Source organism: Pelodiscus sinensis, chromosome 5 (genome assembly GCF_049634645.1).
Source record: "Pelodiscus sinensis isolate JC-2024 chromosome 5, ASM4963464v1, whole genome shotgun sequence".
Classification (NCBI taxonomy): Eukaryota; Metazoa; Chordata; order Testudines; family Trionychidae; genus Pelodiscus; species Pelodiscus sinensis.
Window position 1 is genome coordinate 9,606,827 of NC_134715.1, and position 20,007 is coordinate 9,626,833.

Here is a 20,007-nt window from a genome sequence, read left to right on the forward strand (position 1 = left end):
TTGTTAGATCTCTCGGAAATCCCCCACAATCTTTTTCCTGATTTGATGAATGTAAATAATTTGGTATCATCTGCCACCTCGTGGTTCACCCCCTTTTCAAAACAAGGGAGTACATTAAACAACTTTGGTTGTGGTATGTTGGGGCGTCTCACTGTTAACCTTTTTTGAGTATGATAATTGCCCCCTATGTTCCTTTTCTCCCCTATGTCTTTTTCCTCCTTTTTATTCATGACTGACCTATACATCTTGCCCTAACAACTACTTAATTCCCTTAATAAAGTCTTGCCAGGGATTTCAACAAAGGCTTTCTGAACGTTCAAGTACATTGTCATCAGGTTCTCCTTTCTCTACTCTTTCGAGGACCTGCTAGTTTTTTGGTATGATCCTTACCCCAGATACGTCAGTTGTTAATTATATTGTGGTCACTGTTACTTCTTGACCCCTTGAACCAATACTGGTTAAAAAGCTTCAGAGGGGGTAGCAGAGTTAGTCTATAACTGGAAAAACTTAACAAACAAGAAATAGTCAAGCAGCACCTCAAAGACTAACAAAACATGTGATTCCTACTCTTAGACTTTAAGGTCAGAAGGGACCATAATGATCATCTAGTCTGACCCCCTGCATGGTGCAGGCCACAGAATCTCACCCACCCCTCCTAGAATAATCCTCTCACCTGTATCTCAGATATTGAAGCCTTCAAATACTTTGAAGACCCCAAGATGCAGAGAATCCTCCAGCTGTGGTCTGTACCCCATGCTACAGAGGAAGGCGAAAAACCTCCAGGGCCTCTGCCAATCTACCCTGGAGGAAATTTCCTTCCCGACCCCAAATATGGCGATCAGCTAAACCCTGAGCATGTGGGCAAGACTCACCAGCCAGACACTCAGAAAGTTCTCTATAGTAACACCTATCATCCCTCCATTGACCTATCTACCACTGATAATGAATGGTCAGTTAGTTACCAAGATCATGATCATGTTTTCTCATCAAACCATCCCCTTCATAAACCTATCTAGTTTAATCTTGAAGTCAGATCGATCTTTTGCCCCCACTACTTCCCTACTGTCCTGTGAAGCTCGGTAGTGACTCTGTGTGTGGGCGGTGCCCAGTGGGGGATGGGAACTCTGGGTGAGAACTCCTGAGGGGGGCAGGTAGGGAATGGCCCAGGCCAACCTGCCACCTGAGCTAAGTGGAGGAGTCAATCAGGTGACACTTTGCCCAGGAATCTGAATCAAGGAGGAGGCGGGGCAGCCTGGAGGGCTGTGACCAGTGGCTGGGTGCGGGAGCTAGTTTTTGGCTGGCTTAGGGAGAAGGGAGCCTCACTGGCTCGAGGGGCTAGGGCGGGGGCCTGAAGCTCATGATACCATCTACATGCTTTGTTAGTCTTTAAGGTGCTGTAAGACTATTCGGGGTTTTTTACGTTTTTTCCAGTACCGGTTAGTGACCGTGGATCTTCTTGCCTGGAGACGGTTAGGAATCAGGGGCAAGCAAGACTGGAGGAAGAAGACACATGTGACTGAGTTAGAAGTGGGAAAATGAGAGGAGGCGAGCCCCTGTAATATCTCAGAGTGCATCTACACTGCAGGACAAAAGTCAAATTAAGATACTCACCTTCAGCTACGTCAATTGCCTAGCTGAAGTCGAAATAGCTTAATCTGGCTTTCGCGCGGTCTACAGAACACTCTTCCGTCGACTTCCCTTCAGCCTCATGAAATGAGGGTTACAGGAGTCGGAGTAAGAAGTCCTCCAGCTCAACATTATTCTGAAATAATGTCTTGCCGTGTAGAGGCACACTCTGTTATTTCAAAATAATGTCAGTTATTCCGAAATAACGCTGCTGTGTAGACATAATTTCACTGAGCACATCACAGCCACCCCTTAGAACCAAAAGGCGTAGTGGAGCAAATAGTTTATATACAGCATCTGTGACACTAATTCAATAAAGAAATGTACACTTTATGCCCGAGTATCAGGTTATTTTCCGTCATTCACTCTTTCCATTTTGGCACTAGTTGTTTTTTTGTTGTTGCTAAACAACTTTGCCTGTTCCCTTCATTTTAAAATAGCTGTATATTTTGAACATGAAATGAAGGTTGGGTCTTTTTTTCTTCTCTCTGGCTCTAATATAATAGCCCATGTTTTAAAGCCTAGGACCGCAGGACATCTGCATAGGTAAATATAAATCTTGTTGGCATTTTAATTTTCTCCCCGCAAATCTTGTTTTGATGCTCAAGTGTGGAGGAATTCTGGGAGCTTTTTTTTCATTATTGCTGTCCTTATGAAAGCAGCTGTTCTATGAATGTCGTGTATTTTGTTACCTCATCAAGAAGCAGAGAGAGATTATGGGCTGATGGGGGTTGGTGTGGAATAGTCAGCCCATTTCTTATTCATCAGAGTATTACTGATTGATTTAATATGTCAGCTGTGGAGCAGTTACTCATCCTTGATAGTTGTCCAACTCAGAACTCAGTGTTATTTATGTAAACACTGCTTTACTTTTCTTCTTCCATCCAAATAAATCCAGTGTGACAGAACTGTTTATAAGACAAGCGTGCTTTCCTTTGGGGATTATGGCCGTAGTAGCGGTCTGTTTCAATTCTCATATCACTCTTGCATTGCATTTTGAGGACTAAGGCACTGGCAAACAACAGTTTGTCGTCTTCTCCTCAAGCAGGACACTGTGGCAAACAGAGGGAAAGAATGGGGGTAGGGAAGTGACATGAAAGCAAGGATGATCAAGCCCTCCTGAAAGAATAAGAATTAGCCCAAAGTTTAGATAATGGATAAGTGTGAGTAGGGCACTTAATTGGGAATCAGGAGGCTAGTACACTCCGACCAGCTTTGCCACTGACCTGTTGGGAGACCAAGGACAAGTCACCTTGTTTCTTTCCTCTCCCATCCTTTGTGTGTTGGAACTACTGTGACTGTAAATACTGAAGTGGGGACAGCCCCCACAATGGCTAGCATGAACAAGCCTTCATTCCATTCAGGGTGGCAGAGTGGGTTCCATGTGCAGAGCCCTGCACGGATACATTTTGGAATAAAAGCTAATTTTGAAATGTCGACAGTTCCTGTGAAATGGAAATTCTGGGCTTTGAACATCTGTCTTGTGGCAGGGCCTTGCTCATTCCAGTCCCTTCTCAAGTCCACAAACAGCTCAGACACCTTTTTGTTGACAAAAGACCCAACATAGTTATTCGTAATGTTGGCTTCCACCACCTTTGTATACTATACAGCCTTACAGCTATAGCCTTAACAGTAGGGCTACACAGCAACATTATCTCAAAATAACTAGCATTATTTCGAAATAACTTAGTCTGCGTTGACACAGCAGGCAGTTATTTTGAAATAATCTTGGAATACTGTCAAGCTGGAGGACTTCTTACTCCAACTCCTGTAATCCTCATTGTATGAGGAGTGAGAGAAGGTGAAGGAAGAATGTTCTATTTCAAAATAAGTGCTTTGTAGATGCTCCCAATTTTGAAATAAGCTATTTCAAAATAAGCTACGCAATTGATGTAGGTGAATTTGCATAGCTTATTTCAAGTTAGGCCCTGCTGTGTGGACACACAGGCTGCGTCTAGACCAGTGGTCTCCAACCTTTTTACACCCAAGATCACTTTTTAAATCTCAGAACAGGTGAAGATCTACCTCCCCGCCCCTTCCTTGAAGCCCCGCCCCTTCCTTGAAGCCCCGCCCTCTTTATTCTCCTCCTGTCCCTCACTTGCTATCCCCAGCCCTTACTTACACACTCTGATGAACAGTTTATTTTTAAATTATGCGATACATACAATTAAAATCACGTGTTTATAGTTATGAAATAAATGGTCTGTTTTTTATTCATGTTTTTTATTCAACCCCCCCACCCGCGTAGGAAAGCCTCGCGTGCGTGCCTGCCCGCCCAGAGGGCTGACCCGCCCTCCCCCGTGCAGGGAAGCCCCGTGCGCGCTTGTCCCAGCGCCAACCCCCCCCATGCCGGGAAGCCCTGGGGCCAACCCCCCACCTCTCCCGCGCACCAGTAAACGTTCTGCGCGCCTCCCGCGGGGCTGACTCACCCCTCCAGTCCGGTGCAGGGAGCCGATGCTCCCTCCCGCAATACACCCGGCCGGCAGAGCAGAGCAGAGCAGGGATGGGAGGGAAATGGGGGCGAGGCGGACAGGATGCCTTGCGAGCGACTGGTCAAGGCCCTGAGATCGACCAGTAGCTCGCAATCGACCAGTTGGTGACCACGGGTCTAGACTATGGGGGTTTTTTCGAAAAGAGATATGCAAATTTGGCACTAATTTGCATATCTTCTTCCAATTGCTTTTTCAAAAGTGGGTTTTTCAAAAGTGAAAGTAGTCTGGACACATTTTTTTTTGAAAAAAAACCCTTTTTCGAAAAACCGCGTAAACCTCCTTTTTTTAGGAAGAGTGGTTTTTTTCGAAAAAGGGTTTTGTTTCCAAAAAAAACTGCACCCAGACTACTTTCGCTTTAGAAAAATCCGCTTTCAAAAAAGTGATCAGAAGAAGATATGCAAATTAGCACCATATTTGCATATTTCCTTTCGAAAAAAAATGCAGTCTAGACGTACCCACAGGGAAGAGCACTCTCCCTCTCTCTGTTTGCTTTCTCCCGGCCTACTTCCTTCCTGTGCCTCATGGCTTAATTAGCCTTCCAGCTCTCCTCCACCCATTAGGTAGGCCCAGTTCACAAGGTCTGTTCTACAGAATTTAATTGGAGCAGCAGTAACCAAAATGTTGGCTCAGTTACTATTGCCCAGCACTGTCATATCTCCTCAGAACTCCCAGAGGAATCTGCGATGGGAGCTGTGGTTGTCTAGGCCTCAAAGTCAGGCTGTCTACTCCGGGGCTGAAATGTGAATTTGGGGCCTAGCTTTAGGCAACCACATTTGACGATGTTGATGACAGAAAATAGATGTGCTTTGTATTGTCCTCTGATGGCCAGCAAAGTCAGGGTGTGTCAGACCAAACAGGGGGATACAATCAATCCCAATGTGCTAGACTCTTCTGGCCCATCTTTTTTCGCAGTACCACATTCTGATGAGCAATCTGCCATTGGCAGAGCTGAGGCCTTTCCTATTAACGGTGCATGTATGCAACAACCGATAAGGAGATTTATTGCGGATCATTTTCTGAGGAGGTGAGGGAAGGTTGTACTAACATTATCTCGTCTGGGCCATGCATAGTTGTTAAACACGTTTTTCAAAAAGAAATGTTGGAGCGAGATGGGAAACAGATGGAAAAGACAAAGAGACAGGATACCTTGCCTTTGCAGACTTAGATCAGTATTGTCTTAATACTACAATACTAGCACAGCATCAAAGTCTCTCTACATCTCCATCCCCCTTCCTCCAACTGTACCGATTTATATGAAAATTAAGATTACAAATTAAAGCCAGGCTATCCTGGAGTTTTCCAGTTCATCAGCCATCCAATAAAAATGATGTCAAGCCTGTATGCATAATTCCCAGAAGATTACTCCGTCCTTACTGCTAAGCTCTGTCCCTGATATAAAAGATCTCTATCCAGTTTTATTGCAATAAAGAACTAACATCATAATCCCAATATTGAAGTATAATCTTCATTATCTCCTGACCCTCTTGAGGTTTTTTTTCCCTCCCCCCACCTCTCATCCTATATTGCTTCAGATTTATTTCATTTATAATTCCTATGTGTTTACCTTTATCGAGATAGGATTATGTATATAATCCGAATATATCAACCCTTATGATTTCAGGACTGGTGCTGAACTAAAGCTCAATCAACTAATGTGTTACACTGAATTATTGTATAATGGTGGGATTGAGTCTCATTTACACTAATGCCTTTTTATACTCCGCTCTACAGTGTGGTGGCACATTTCATATGTGCACAAACATTCCACTTGGATACCCCTCTCCGTGATGTGAAAGGGCTTTGCTACAACCGAGACTCAGGCCCTGTCTTATGTCCGTATGGTCTGGAATGGTAGAATTGGTATGGTATGGTCTGGAATGGTAGAATTTATCTCTGGTGCTCCTTGCACTATGATCATTAACTGACCTAATCTAGTTTACAGCCCTGATATTTTCTTCTGCAATATATCTGAATGTAAAAAGGCAAAGAAACAGTATCATTTGATGTGATTTTTGTCCTCTTTCCCAGAAACTCTCGAATCAGCTGAGTATAGCTAATGACTATGCTTTTTTTTCCAGCGCTTTAATGGCCATCGGCTGTGCCTCAGGCCATTAACTACCCAACTAGTCATTAAATACCGGTGAAGATTTCTCAGAGATTATTGCTTATTTTCTTTTTCTGTGGGCAAAATGGCCTTTCTGTGTAGCAAGGAGTTGGGGGGGTGGGAAAGGAAGGGAAACAGAGAGATTCTCAGTAATCTTTTGTTTGTCAGGTATAATAGGGCAGGTGCCATGTGGGTATGTCATGTGCAAGTGTCTCATCTTATTTTAGACCCCTAGACAGCCTGCGTGTGCCAAAATAAAAGCAGGCGTTTGGAAGGATGAGTTCATTAGCTGAGGGGAAGTCCTAGAGAGGATTCTTTCCTTTTTAAAGCAAGCCTCCTGGCGCATTGAAGTTGGAAAGAAAGGGAAGCCTCATAAATATGTAGCATTTGGCTATGACATTTGGTTGGTTTTGATTTTTATATTGGTCCCAGAACAACTGTTTAAGTTCTTTGTCTTAAATTAGTCAACAACACGGATGGGTTTCTGGATTTCCCAACACTCTTTTCCCTCGCTTTAAAAACTGGGTCCATTTTAGGCATGCCTCTAACTCTGTCCTCCTACACGCTTGCATTCTGTAGCCATGATGTGGTTGCTTAATATAGTTAGGAAGTGTAAAGCCTTTAAGATCTAACTCCGGGTTATTGACCAAAACAACTGAAGGGAAGGTGCTTAGAGGATCCTCCCTGGGTTCTTCCTGAGCCCCATGCATGCGGAAAGTTTTTAAGGTGGGATTTACAAAAGAATCTGAAAGCATCAATTCTAGCCTCACCCCTTGATTGCAATCATACACTGCAGACATCTGCAGACATGTTGGTTATTTCCCCATATCTCGGTATTCTGAGATTTGAAGTACGGTTGGAACTCCCTTCCCTGGTCCGACATCGTTGGAACGTGACCGGTCCCAAACGAGAGTATTTGCCACATCAGGGGAAGTGTTCCCTGTCACTGGGCTGGAGCCAGCCAGCCTTCTGCCTCTCACCCCCTCGACTCCTTCCCCAGCAGGGCTGTTCACCCTTCTACTGCCAGCTCCCTGACCCTGGCCTCGAGTTGCCGTGGGAGGCCACGGTTCTGCAGCCCCATGCTGCCATGTGCTGTCAGGATTCTCCGGCCCCCGACTCTACGCGTCCGCATGCTACTGAGCCTGTGCTGCCATGGGCAGCTGGGGTTCTCCAGCCCGGGCTGCACACTGCCATGGATGGCCTCACTTCTTCAGCCTTTGGCCCCGTGTTGCCATGGGCAACCAAGGTTCCCTGGCCCTGCTGCGGGCTTCCGGGGTTCTCCAGCCTGGCCCCAGCACTGCTGTGAGGCTCCAGTTCCCCTGCCCCCAGCCCCACACAGGCTTCTGGCCCTCCCGCCATCCGTGGTCGTTTGCCAGACCAGAGAGTGCCGGTTTTCAGAGGTGCTGTCAGCTGCAGTGTAGATGTGCCGGAAAGGAGTTCTGTAGAGGAAGGGAGCAAAAAAGAAACTGAACAACATGTGTTAGTCAGAATTACTCAAACGTGGTTAAACTGAAATGGGGCCGTTGATTCATGCGCTTAACTGCTCTGGGTGTTTTGTTTGTTTTTGTTTTTTAAGATGGTACTTGCTAGTGATAGGGCCAAGATACCGAAACTTTAAAAGCAGCGTGTGAGAATAGGAGCAGCAATGCTTTTGAAATGTGCCTGTCTTAACTCGTATGTGCAATGCCAGGATATAGGCATAGGAGTGTCGTCCCCCCCAGATAATGCCGGAAAGAAATGTTAACAGAGAAGACCTTGATTCTCCATTGTCCTCTGTCTGCGTCATCCTTGACATCGAGCAAAGCAGGTATAAAACAATACAAAGTTTACCAACGTGCTTGCTGGTGCTTTACATTGATGCTGCAAAGGAGTTTTAGTGTGAATGAGAATCATGACCGACCCTTCTGATGTGTTAGTGAATGATGCACATACACTTTATGGTGGCTTTGCATGAGCGTATATGACTGCACAATGCACCAGTGAATCAGACTCTTATTCTTGGGGGAAGATGAGCAGCTGGTTTGGAGGCTCCAGGAAATTTCCCCTCTCTGAGAAATGCATCTAAATCTTTGAGGAAAAACAAGGAAACCTCGGTTCTTCCTTCATTTCTGTCTTGTTCTGAATTGCTTTTCAAAGTGTGTGTTGGGGAGAGGGGCTTACTATTGCTAAGTATTTTTGAGAAAAAAAATGAATTTTCTGGAAAAATGTGATCTGGTAATCAATGAAACACTTTTGACCGCACAATTTTTAAGGGCTGACCGAAAGCCCACCAAATCAGTGGAAAGATGGATTTCAGAGGGTTTTGGCCCCAACATTGTCAAAGGAATGGTTGGATGTTCAAAGGAATGAATACAGGCTTGGGACAGGAGTTAGGTGACCAAAATACATAGCCATTGATTCACTGTGCAACATTGGCCAAGTCATGGAACATCTCTGGGCCTCGGTTTCTCCATCTACAAAGTAGTGTAACACTGCTTATCTGTCTGAGATCTGTGGCTGAAAAAGGCACTGTGTAGGTTGAAGAGTATATAGCCTAATGAATAGGGCCCTCAATGGGGATTTAGGAGTCCTGGGTTCATTTCTTGACTATGCCATTGGTTATTGGGTTATCGTTCCCTGGAGTTCAGTTTCCCCATCTGTAAAATGGGAATAATGACTTCTTTTATAAAGTGCTTTGAGATCTAAAGATAAAAATTGTTAAGTGCTGGGAATTACAATTGGCATGAAAGAAAAGAGGAAGTTTAAAAAAATCAACCCATGTCACATGGCTAAAACTACTATAATACTTGTCCTGAAATCAACAAATCTATGCATATGCAGGTAAGCTGAAGTTATTTCTTTTTCATCTCCATCTGCTAAGCTGATAACAGGGAGACATATTGACAGGGGCTCAAGGAAAACATGAAATATTTCATCAGTAAGATTATACCCCACAGAGACAGATGTTTGGAAGCCACAATATTTAAAAATAAAGAGATAAACACACGCTTGCAGGAAGAATGGGAGGATTTTTTTTGCTGTGTGCCAGTATAGGGTGGAAGACAAGAAGGGAGGGAGAAGGAGGTTTAGTATTGGAGTAGAGAATGGGAAATTACTATGAAGTAAAAGCAGATTAAGGGGCAAATCCTTCCTGCCTTCCACAAACAGTCTCCTGGGAGTAAAATGAGCAGGATCGGGCCTGAAATCGACAAATGTAAATGTGCTGCGAGGAGGGTGGTGTGTGAATGTACTAGCAGTAATCCGTTCTCTAATGGCAAGCTTCTAACTTCATGCCACAGCCAAGAGACAGATGAGCTGAAGTAGGTATTGCTTAACATCACCCAGGTCACTGAAGAGCAGTTATGATCAGGAATGCAGGGTTAGCCTTTTAGGCTTGGAATTTTCCTGCTTCTGCAGATTTATATCACACGACTTGGGCCCAGGGATACTTTCTATGCTGCGTCTAGACTGGCAAGTTTTCTGCAAAAGTGGTTGCTTTTGTGGAAAAACTTGCTATCTGTCTACACTGGCTGCTTTGAATTTGCACAAGAACACTGACGATGTAATGTAAGATTGTCAGTGTTCTTCTGCAAATACAATGACTCTCCCATTCGGGGAAAAAGCCCTCTTGCGCAAATGTAGACAGCTGAGAACCGTTTTGCGCAAAAAAGCCCCGATGGTGAAAATGGCGACCGGGGCTTTCTTGTGCAAAACTGCGTGTAGATTGGCACGGACACTTTTCTGCAAAAAGTGCTTTTGCGCAAAAGCATCCGTGCCAATCTAGATGCTCTTTTCCACCAATGCTTTTAACGGAAAAGTTTTTCCGTTAAAGCATTTGCGGAAAATCATGCCAGTCTAGACGTAGCCTCTTTGTTTTCCCACAGATGGCTCTGAAAGCTATTGTGCCTGCTAATGTTGTGTCAGTCGCTGATGAAGCCCTCATGGGTAGAAAGCATTGCCAGACTACCCCTAGAGGATGGCTTTGCTCCTCCGCAAAATGTTACTAGGACCATAGAGAAACTCCCCCCTTGTGCGTGGCCATATCGTGTATTTTTTTTTTTTTAAGGAGGTGAGTTTGCGGTGGCTGATTCCTCGGTTTAAATTCCAGGCACAGAAGTGGATTCCGGGGGTGCAGAATTGAAGCTGTTAGATCAGATCTTCAGCTGGTGTAGCTCCATCCACTTCAGTGATGCAAAGCTGATTTACATCTGCCGAGGATCTGGTCCTCGTACTACACAGCACTTAAATATTCACTCAGAATTACTATTGCATTGACTACATCTGGCCTCAGATTTCCCAGGCACTTGCCACAGAGGCTGACCTTAAAGTGGCAATAAATTCAGAAAGCTGTATTTTATCCACATGAGCCATTTTACAGCGGATGTAATAACCCAATGTGAAGGGCTAGGCCATCAAGCCAGGGGTGACTTTAAAAGTGTTTTGGATTCTGCAGCACGTTGCAATGGGATAATAAATTAAAGCCATTGCTAGGAACGTCTTCTTTAGACAGTTTGTCACCAGAGAACTTGGCATGATTGCTAATTTGTGACTGAGGAAGTCACCACTTTCTCTAGTCACACGGGGCCATCTTATCCATTCTCCCTCAGGAAGCTTTGCCTAATTGCCAACCATATGTTGCTGCTAGGGGTCTGGTATTTAGCCTTTTAGGGAAGAGATGTGTGGGCTGTTTTTTCCCCAGGAGTCCATATCCACCATGTAAAGCAGGGTTTCTTGAACTTTTTAAGACTGAGGAATACCAAACAATATTTCTTTTTATGAGGAGCAAGGATTTTTTGTTAAGCAAAAAAAAAAAAAAAGTCACTTGCCCCTTTAAGGACAGAATTCTGTTCTTCGTGGCACACCTCAAACTGCTTAAGAAACACGGATGTAAAGGCTCCATGCCTCTGAATAACTGCCCCCAACACTGTTGTCCCTTGGCAGCATGTTCTGCTGGACCCATGTTACCAAGGCTTCTCTGGTGGGAGGTGTCCTGGTGATCCTGGCTCTCGTAAAGGGGGACTCTCCATTGTGGATGAGAAATGCAGAAAAGGAAATAGAGCCCCGCGAGTGAAACTTCTTAGAAAATGAGCATCACCCCTTAGCTTTGCCTATGGGCAGAGAGGGATTAGGGGCTTGTGGGGCTCTGGGACAAAGCAAGTGGGATCCTCTCCCCAGATGCCTCCACACTCCTGGCAGGAGTGCTGGGTGGGAAGGCTGACTGGGGCAAGCCCTTCCACCCTGGTCCCTGGCAGGAGTGCCTAGTGGGCGGAGCACTTTGGGGTGCAGGAATGGCCATTTTTCTGGGAGCCCCCTAATTTTCTGGGGTCCTAGTGCAGGAGCCCTGTTGGCCAATGTTTAATGTGCCACTGCCTATGGCCCATCCCTTCTCCCATAACTTGCTCCCTCCTTTAAATGGATTGCTGGGCCTGCAGATTTCCTAGTGTCAGGGCCAGGAAAGGGGGCGGGGGAAAAATCTTGATTTCCATCTTCTGCATTGCCAGGGTGAGAGCCATGTGGAGAAGGGGGTAAAGTCATACCCCCAGTGAGCAATAACATTATAGCATGCTGCCCTTCAAGAGCCCGAACCAAAGTCCATAGAGGCCTGTCTGTGCACGGACGTCCATGAGCTTTGGACCCGAGTCTTTGACCCAGTGGCCACAAAGCACTTTACAAATGTTAGGGCACCCAGCACAGCTGGGAGGGGAATAATAATTCACACAGATCTGCAAAATGTAAATCAAACACAGATGCATTCTGGGAATGCAAACTAACGTTAAGGGTAATGGGGAAATCAGCACTGTTGAGAAATCGAACTAACATAAAACAGCCCCCTTAATATGAAGGCCCAGTAAAGTCACTATTATTCTAATGTCTGTGTGTGTCTGGCTCTCACTCTCATGTCAGCATGTTCTTTGTGCTCTCTCCTTTCAACTTGTCTGCTTCTGACTGTTGGCCCTCCCTTGTCCAGCACCCTCGGGACCCGACCCATCCCGAATGAGAGAATTTGGTGGATCGGGAAGGTCCCTGCCACAATGTTCCCTCTAAGCTTTTCCATTCATGTGCGGAATATTTTTGTTATATGCACCAAGGCATGTGCAGGTGTGCACCACCAGTAGAAACACAGGCTCTGGGCACAGTGGGCGCTCCGCTAATCAGGCAAGCGGCATTTGAATCTCTCCTGGGTGCTTGCATAAGCACCCACCTTACCGGGAACTCTTCCCTGCCACCACTCCGGCTCCACTCTGCCCCTCTGCCACTGGGCTCCAGCATGCAGAGCTTGGATTTGAGCTCCAGCCCGCTGGGGCTCCCCGGGAATGAAGCTTCCCAGTTGCTGAGGCCCCGCTTCTCCCCTGCCAGACTGGGAATCCCTAAGGATCGGACTTGCCTGCTGCCCTGCTTTTGCTACTGGCTGCCCTGCAGTGGCCCTGCCCAGCCGGGGAAATCTGGAGACAGGGCTCACAGGTTCCACTGCTGCCTGCTGGCTAGGGCTCCCTGGGGATGGGGTTCGCTCTCCTAGGTGCTGGGGCTCTCTGATCCTGCAACATCCCTGGTTCTGTCGGACCACGGATGTTGCTGCACCAAGGAGTTCTGGATTTCGGAGGTTCGAACTTTATTTCTTTTTCCCTTTTGTAATTTCTCTTGCCCCTGGCCGGACCCCTTTCCATCTCTCGGGGCTGTTTGCTCTTTATACCTCTATGTTTATTTATGCCCATTCCATATTCAGATTTCTCTCTCTCGGATGTTCTTTCCTTCCTTCCTTCCTTCCTTCCTTTATTGTCTTCCCATTTCCTCATTATGTTCTGCTAATGCTTCGCTTCTTCTCTTCCTGGTTTTCTCTAAATTCCCTTTCACATGCTCTGTCTTTCTCTCTCTTTTTTCCCTCCTCTCTCAGCTTGGTTTTATGCTGCCTGCTTGGCTTTCCTTTATCAACTTTCTCCCATCTCTTTCCCATTTTTGTACAACTCTCCTGAATTGTCTTCTGGCTTCTCTCTTTCTTCCCGTGCTGTGTTGTTGTAGTTAATTACCCTGAAAAACTTAAAAAACAACGAATAGTCTAGTAGCACCTTGAAGACTAACAAAACATGTAGATGGTGTCATGAACTTTTGTGAGCAAAACCCACTTCTTCAGGCTACCCCTCTGAAGCTCTTAAATACCACGATCATTACAGTAACATCAAGGCCCTACAGTGCTAGGTGCTTTCCAGGCACGACTATTTGCTTCTCATGTCCCTCCTCTTCCCTCCTCTTACGCATGCATCTGGCCATGTTGTGCTATCCTCTACTGACTGATCTTAGAAAAATTGTGGGAACAAGCTGTTCTCGTGCTATTTTTTTTTTTAATAAGAGCAATCATTGAACAGAAAGTGGACCCAGGACACTAACCAGCAATGTGCACCAGGCAGAGCTGCTATCACCATATTTGGGAATTCAAGAAGGTACCTCTGATTCCAGTTACAGACACACAATACATCCTTGGCCCTTCCCCTGGAGTTAGGCATCTCCCTTGCTCAACTGTTTAAGGTGCTCTGATTGGCTAATAAAAAGACCTTTTCCCTTTTCAGAAAGTGCAAGGGGATGGTATATATTTCACCAGCTGGTGACACCCATCTCTCCATCAGAACAATGGCTCTCTGGTGGCTAGTCATGTGATAGTCTTTCTTGAGGTACCTTAGTTGGCCGGGAATGAAATAATCTGGGTTATGTTTTGACAAAGCACCTTTACTGACATGCTATCCAGGAGGCTTGTGGCTTTCTCACTCTGCTGATGAGGTGACAGAAGACATCACAGGGAGAGCATTCTGATAATTGTGCACGCTCTCAGCACCTCTAAATGTGACATGCGTACCCTTTACGCGTCGCCATCTGCAGTGCATGCCTTTAGTACGAATTTCCAGCTCAGTCTGAAATGAGAGGCGGGTGTAAAAGAGTGAGTGTGTCACTTTGCAACTGGTGCTTGAAAGATGGTCCGTTCACTCTAGTCACCATCTGTATCGTCCTGGGCATTTGATGGAGTATTTATTGTGTTATTCTGTAATGGAGAAGGAAGCATAGATAATTTGTGTTTGTACTGGTTTCTTCTCCTGGATTTAAAATGAGTTTAAAAGCCTTCGGGGAGGGGGGAAGGGGGGAAGGGGCAGGGGCTGTTTCCTTTGGCCTGGGGCACATGTGGGGCTTAATATTCTGGAAGGTTTTATGAAGCCCAAAACCTTACGGAGGTGTGATTTTTTTAACAAGGATTTCCTTCCTGCTCTTTGGGAAAATAAGCCTGGTGTTAGCCAGTGATATCGTCAATTGACTAAACAGTTTGGAAACCCATCTCTGGTTCCTAAACGCAGCAGCCAAATGAGTGTGTGAATCAGGAATGTTTGTTCTGAGACATAATCTCTGTAATCTTTCCCAGGTCACACTGGCTGTGTCTACAGGGGCAAGTTTTTCCGCAAAAGAAGCTGCTTTTGTGGAAAAACTTGCCAGCTGTCTACACTGGCCACTTGAATTTCTGCAAGAACACTGACGATCTCATGTAAGAAATCAGTGCTTCTTGCAGAAATACTATGCTGCTCCCGTTTGGGCAAAAGTCCTTTTGCGCAAAAGGGCCAGTGTAGACAGCTCAGATTTGTTTTGCACAAAAAAGCCCTGATCGCGAAAATGGCGATCGGGGTTTTTTTGCACAAAAGTGCTTCTAGATTGGCACGGATGCTTTTCCACAAAAAGTGCTTTTGCGGAAAAGCGTCCGTGCCAATCTAGACGCTCTTTTCTGCAAATGCTTTTAACAGAAAAGTTTTCCGTTAAAAGCATTTGCGGAAAATCATGCCAGTCTAGATGTAGCTACAGAGTGTAAGGTTTAAAGCTGTATGAAGTACTTATGAATTTAGCTCACTGGACCAAATTCTGATCTCAATGAGGCTAGTGTAAATCTGGAGTAACGCCGCTACTTACCCCCATCGGGGTTTCCAGCCCCACCCTCCACATTTGGATTCTCAAACCATACATGTTGCAAGTGCAAGGACCAATTCATTTAATTTCACGGGCGCTATTTTGGATTTAAACTGGTGTAACTGAGATTAGAATGTGGCCTCCTTGAATGTGTGTGGTTTACATTGAAAGTGTTCTACTGGGTTATGGGTGTTTGGAGAATGGTGTAATAGACAGTGATCAGGCCTGCCAATAGGGGAATGAGTTAAGGGAGCAATTGCCCTAGGCCCCGGCAATTCAAAAAGGCCTTGGATGCTCAGCTATTGTTGCCACTACTGAAGGACCAGCGGTAGCTGGAACCCTAGGCCCTTTAAAATATTGCCAGAACGCAGCACAGTGTGCTGTGAGCAGCTCTGTAGGCTGCCTGGGGGTGTGAGTCCAGTGCGGCATGCTGCGGGTGGTGCAGCCCCGCCCCTTCTGCCCAAGACTCCACCCCTTTTGGGAGCATGGAGCTGGACTCCCTTCCACCTTGCCCAGGGGCCTGGCAGGCTGTTGGTGCCCCCCGATAGTGATCAAAGTGAGTCTTAGATGTCTTCAAAATCACATTTGGTGCCTGTTATAAGTCTCCTTCCCCTTTTAGGATTATGTCTCCCCCACTCTCACGATTGAGTCCCTGCGCCGCTGGTTGCAGCTCTGTTCTTACCATAGTCTACCCTCCTTGTCTATGTCGGTGTTCACCCGTATACCTCCTAGCCTAACTTACTGAATTGGCTGAAACGCCCGGCGACCGCGCCCCTGGGTGGGTTTACTCGCTTCGCTCTTAGGACTGGGGAAGGCCTCTCTCCGAGCCCCAACCCAGGGCCCTAAGGCGGGGACTTCCGTCCCTGCTCAGTGGAGGGTGCCATAGTCCCTAAACCCCACTCATGGATTCCACGGCCCTGCCCTGGGCCACTTCTTCCCCGGTTCCGTGTTTAGTTCCAGCCTGCCGGGTCGGGGGCAAGGCTCACCACTGCCGTCCCCCATTCCGTGTCTTTTGTCAAAGCGCTCTGTGCGCTGATCTCCACTCCTTCCTGGCTGCCGCGTCCCCTGGCCCTCCTTCCCTCTTTGCCTTCCTCCTCTTCCCTCCTTCTTGCTTCCCCATGCCCTTTTAAATCCCCCGTCGTGGCATATGGGGACGGCGTTCTCCTGACGTCCCCACCCCCGTCATTCGGCATCCTCCATGTGATGTCATGGGTGACGTCATCCGCGGGCACCTGCGGCAGCGGGCAGGCCGCCATCTCCACTTTGCTGCCCGCGCTCGCCTTGGCCGTTCCCCGGCTGGGGTTTCCCAGCACATCCCTGCCCCCGCTCAGCCCCTCCCCGTGCTCCCCAGCTCGGGGTTCGGGGCTGCTCCCAGTGTGGGGCAGAGACGCCCCGTCACAGTGCCTATATGCATCTTTGGGTTCCAAAGACCCTTGAAAAATCAAACCTTTTTCTTAGTTGCTCCGTTCAGACTGAACTGTAATACAAATAACTGAAAGCAAGTAATGCAAAGAACAACATGGAGACATTACTCAGTGAACAAAGAATTGCTCCTCCCCGCCCCCAAACACTTCATTGTTTGCACACATTTGCTCACCATGTCTATATGATGGGAGAAAGTCAACCTAAGATACTAGTAGCTGGAGTCGACGTACCTTAGGGTGAATTTCCGCGGTGTCCCCACTGAGGAGGGTCAGCAGAAGAAACTCTCCCATTGACTTCCCTTACTCCTCACAACCCAGTGGAGGCGACAGGGACACCATCAGTGGTCGATTTAGTGGGTCCTTACTAGACCTGCTAAATTGAACCCCAGGAGATTGATCTCCACAGCGTCGATCTCCAGGTGAGTGGAGACAAGTCTTATGTCAGTGGTGGGCAAATACCAGCCTGCAAGCCAGATCCCTGTTCCTAGCCAATGGGAGCTGTGGAAAGTGCTACAGACTGGTACACCACTTCCTGCATCCCCCATTGGCCAGGTACGGTGATCCATAGCAAACGGGACTTGCAAGCATCTATACCTGTGGAGGTGTAGGTAAATATAGCAGCAGTGGCCCAAGACATAAAAGCCATTCTTCCGCTCTACTCTGCACTGAGTAGGCCTCAGTTGAAGTATTGTGTCCAGTTCTGGGCACCACATTTCAAGAATATTGTGGAGAAATTGGAGAAGGTCCAGAGAAGAGCAACAAGAATGATTAAAGGGCTAGAGAACATGACCTATAAAGGAAGGCTTGTTTAGTTTGGAAGGGAGAAGACTGAGAGGGGACATGATAGAGGTTTTCAGGTATCTGTAAGGGTGTTGCAAGGAGAAAGAGAAAAATTGTTCTCCTTGGCCTCTGAGGATAGGACAAGGAGCTTAAACTGCAGTAAAGGAGGTTTAGGTTGGACATTAGGAAAAAGTTCCTAACTGTCAGGGTGGTTAAACACTGGAATAAATTGTTTATGGAGGTTGTGGAATCGTCATCTCTGGAGATATTTAAGAGCAGGTTAGAAATCGAACATAGATGATTTAGACGGTGCTGGGTCCTGCCGTGACCTCCTGAGGTCCCTTCCAGTTCTAGTGTTCTATGATTTCATGATTCTATCGAGGCCTACCCATGGTGAACTGCTGCCGTCTGATTGCCCTCCCCACCCTATGTTCTTTTGTTTGTAACTCTTTTCTTTTGCAACATTTCTTCAGAAACACAGAGGGCTTTCTACATGGTGCAGCAATGCACACCACTGAGATGTGATTTCTAAAGCATGCTAACATGTTACACACTGATTGGTCCATGTAGACCCTCTTGGTGTGTATTAAAAGTTCCTCCATGCTCTTTAATGCAGTACCGTTTGTCAGGGCCATGTTAGGGTACATCTACACAGTGACGCTATTAGGGATACTTCCCGTATCCCAAAATAGCTAATCTGTATCTTTTGAAATAATGGGCTTGCTATTCCGACGTCCCTGTAAATCTCGTTCCAATAGGATTAAGGGACATTTTGCAGTAGTGCTGTGTTTCAAAATTTGGCACTGTGTAGACAGCGCCAAATTTCAAAATAAGTTATTTCGAAATACACTCGAAATAAACTACACAATTTGCATAGCTCAAATTGCATAGCTTATTTCGAGCTACAGGTCAGTGTGCTAGGGAAGTTTTAGCTTGCAGCAGCAGCAGACCAATTATTGGACAACATGTTAGTTGTGTGCATTACCCCACCATGTAGAAAAGCTCTGAGAGTTATTAGTGTAGTTGCTCATTGTTTACTATCCAGCCCCCTTCCCGTACTCCTTATTCTGGTTTGGCCAGTGCATGGAAAATTTCATTTTCACTTTGCATGACTCTTCCAACTATCAGAATAGTATGAAAACCATCCACAGGAGAAAGAAAGACCTTTGCTGACAAAAGGCCAGAATCAGCCAGGCCTATTCCTAGTGAGTAGTTCCTTATTCTGTAAGTAGTCCCATTCACTTTCGTGGGACTGTTTGCTCATATAATGGTGACAAAATCTGGCCTGCAAGAGCATTAGTTGAACTGGAGGGCAAAGATCTCTGAGTTCAAATCCACAGACAAGTGGAAAAGGGGAAATTATTCCTGATGACAAATAATTCTATAAATAAAGCCGAGCTAATGAGAATTTAAAAAGCATACGCCTCCCCCTCATCAGCTTAAAAGACTCTGCAGTCACATTTGAAATGTACAGTTTCTGGCATCTCTAGGATAAGGTTCTACTTGGAAATTAGCAGAGTTGTCAGTTTCTCACTCTGTTGTATAGCTCTTCTCCGTTATAATTAGTTGTCTACTAAAATTAAGAGCAGTCTAGCTCCGTGAGTGCTTATGTGAACGTTTAGCAACTTAGGCTTACAGCAATGAGTCAGAGAGGAAAAGAGAGAGCACTGTGGCAGTGCATCTGACTAAATATCACAGCTTCATCTGCACCATTGGGAGATTTTGTTTAGCCACATGGATGGTGCATTCCTTGTCATGGAAAACTGGCAGCAGGATGGTGTTGTCGAGTCAGTGTCTTTGAACTGGCTGAGCTCACTGCTGTAGCTCTCTGGAGACAACACTGCTGAGGGGAGTTGATTCTACTGAATATTTTGATAGGTCCCTCATTAGTAAAAGCTATTTTAATCATTTAAGAGTAATTTCCTGTTCAAGGACACGAAGCAGCCCAGCCTGTATGCATTGTTACAAAATGTGCTCAGCTTCCGACTGGCTGGTATGCGCTCCTTCTTTCACGACTTTATCTCTTCACGTTACCTCACACTGAATGGCTGAGCTGGAATTAGATTGTGCATCAACCCCATGAGTGCAGGCATTCAGATACTTCTCATTTCTTATTACTGTGTGTGTTTTGGACAGTCCTTTGCTATTCTTGAAATACATTCAAATATAGGGGTCTAGTGAAATTGAAGGGAGTTCTGCTGTTTACTTCATTTAAGCTAGGATTTCACTGAGGCTTTTATTCCTGGCTCTGCCCCTCTAGCTGTAGATACCTTGGGCAAATCACATCCCCTCTATTTCTGTTTCCTCTTCTGTATAGTCAGGATCATGATATTGACCTTCCTTCATAAAATGCTTTGAGATCTACACATGGAGATGTTATGTCAGAGCTAGGTAGTAATAAAAATATTTTATACTATTTTGGGTGGATATATTTTTCAAATATAGTTCAGCCTCCCTAATTAAATCTGTCCAAACAATTTCCCATAAGCGTGGGCCAATCAAAAACACTTCACACAATAGGCACCATGCCCTGATGGCCAACACATTTAAGCTCTGTTTGACCTACATAACAACATGGGAATAAGTTACAGGTGGCTGACTCCTGAAAATGACCTGTCTCTACTCTTCAAATGAATGTACTGAAAGAACAAAGCCTAGAGCATCCCAG

At 45.9% G+C, this 20,007-nt stretch overlaps 1 long non-coding RNA gene across 2 annotated transcripts in view; it reads left to right on the forward strand.

The window, feature by feature from the left end:
- The window catches only part of LOC112544947 (uncharacterized), a 253,811-nt gene that overhangs the window by 184,727 nt on the left and 49,077 nt on the right, over positions 1-20,007 (forward strand). The gene's annotated exons all lie outside the window — the stretch shown is intronic.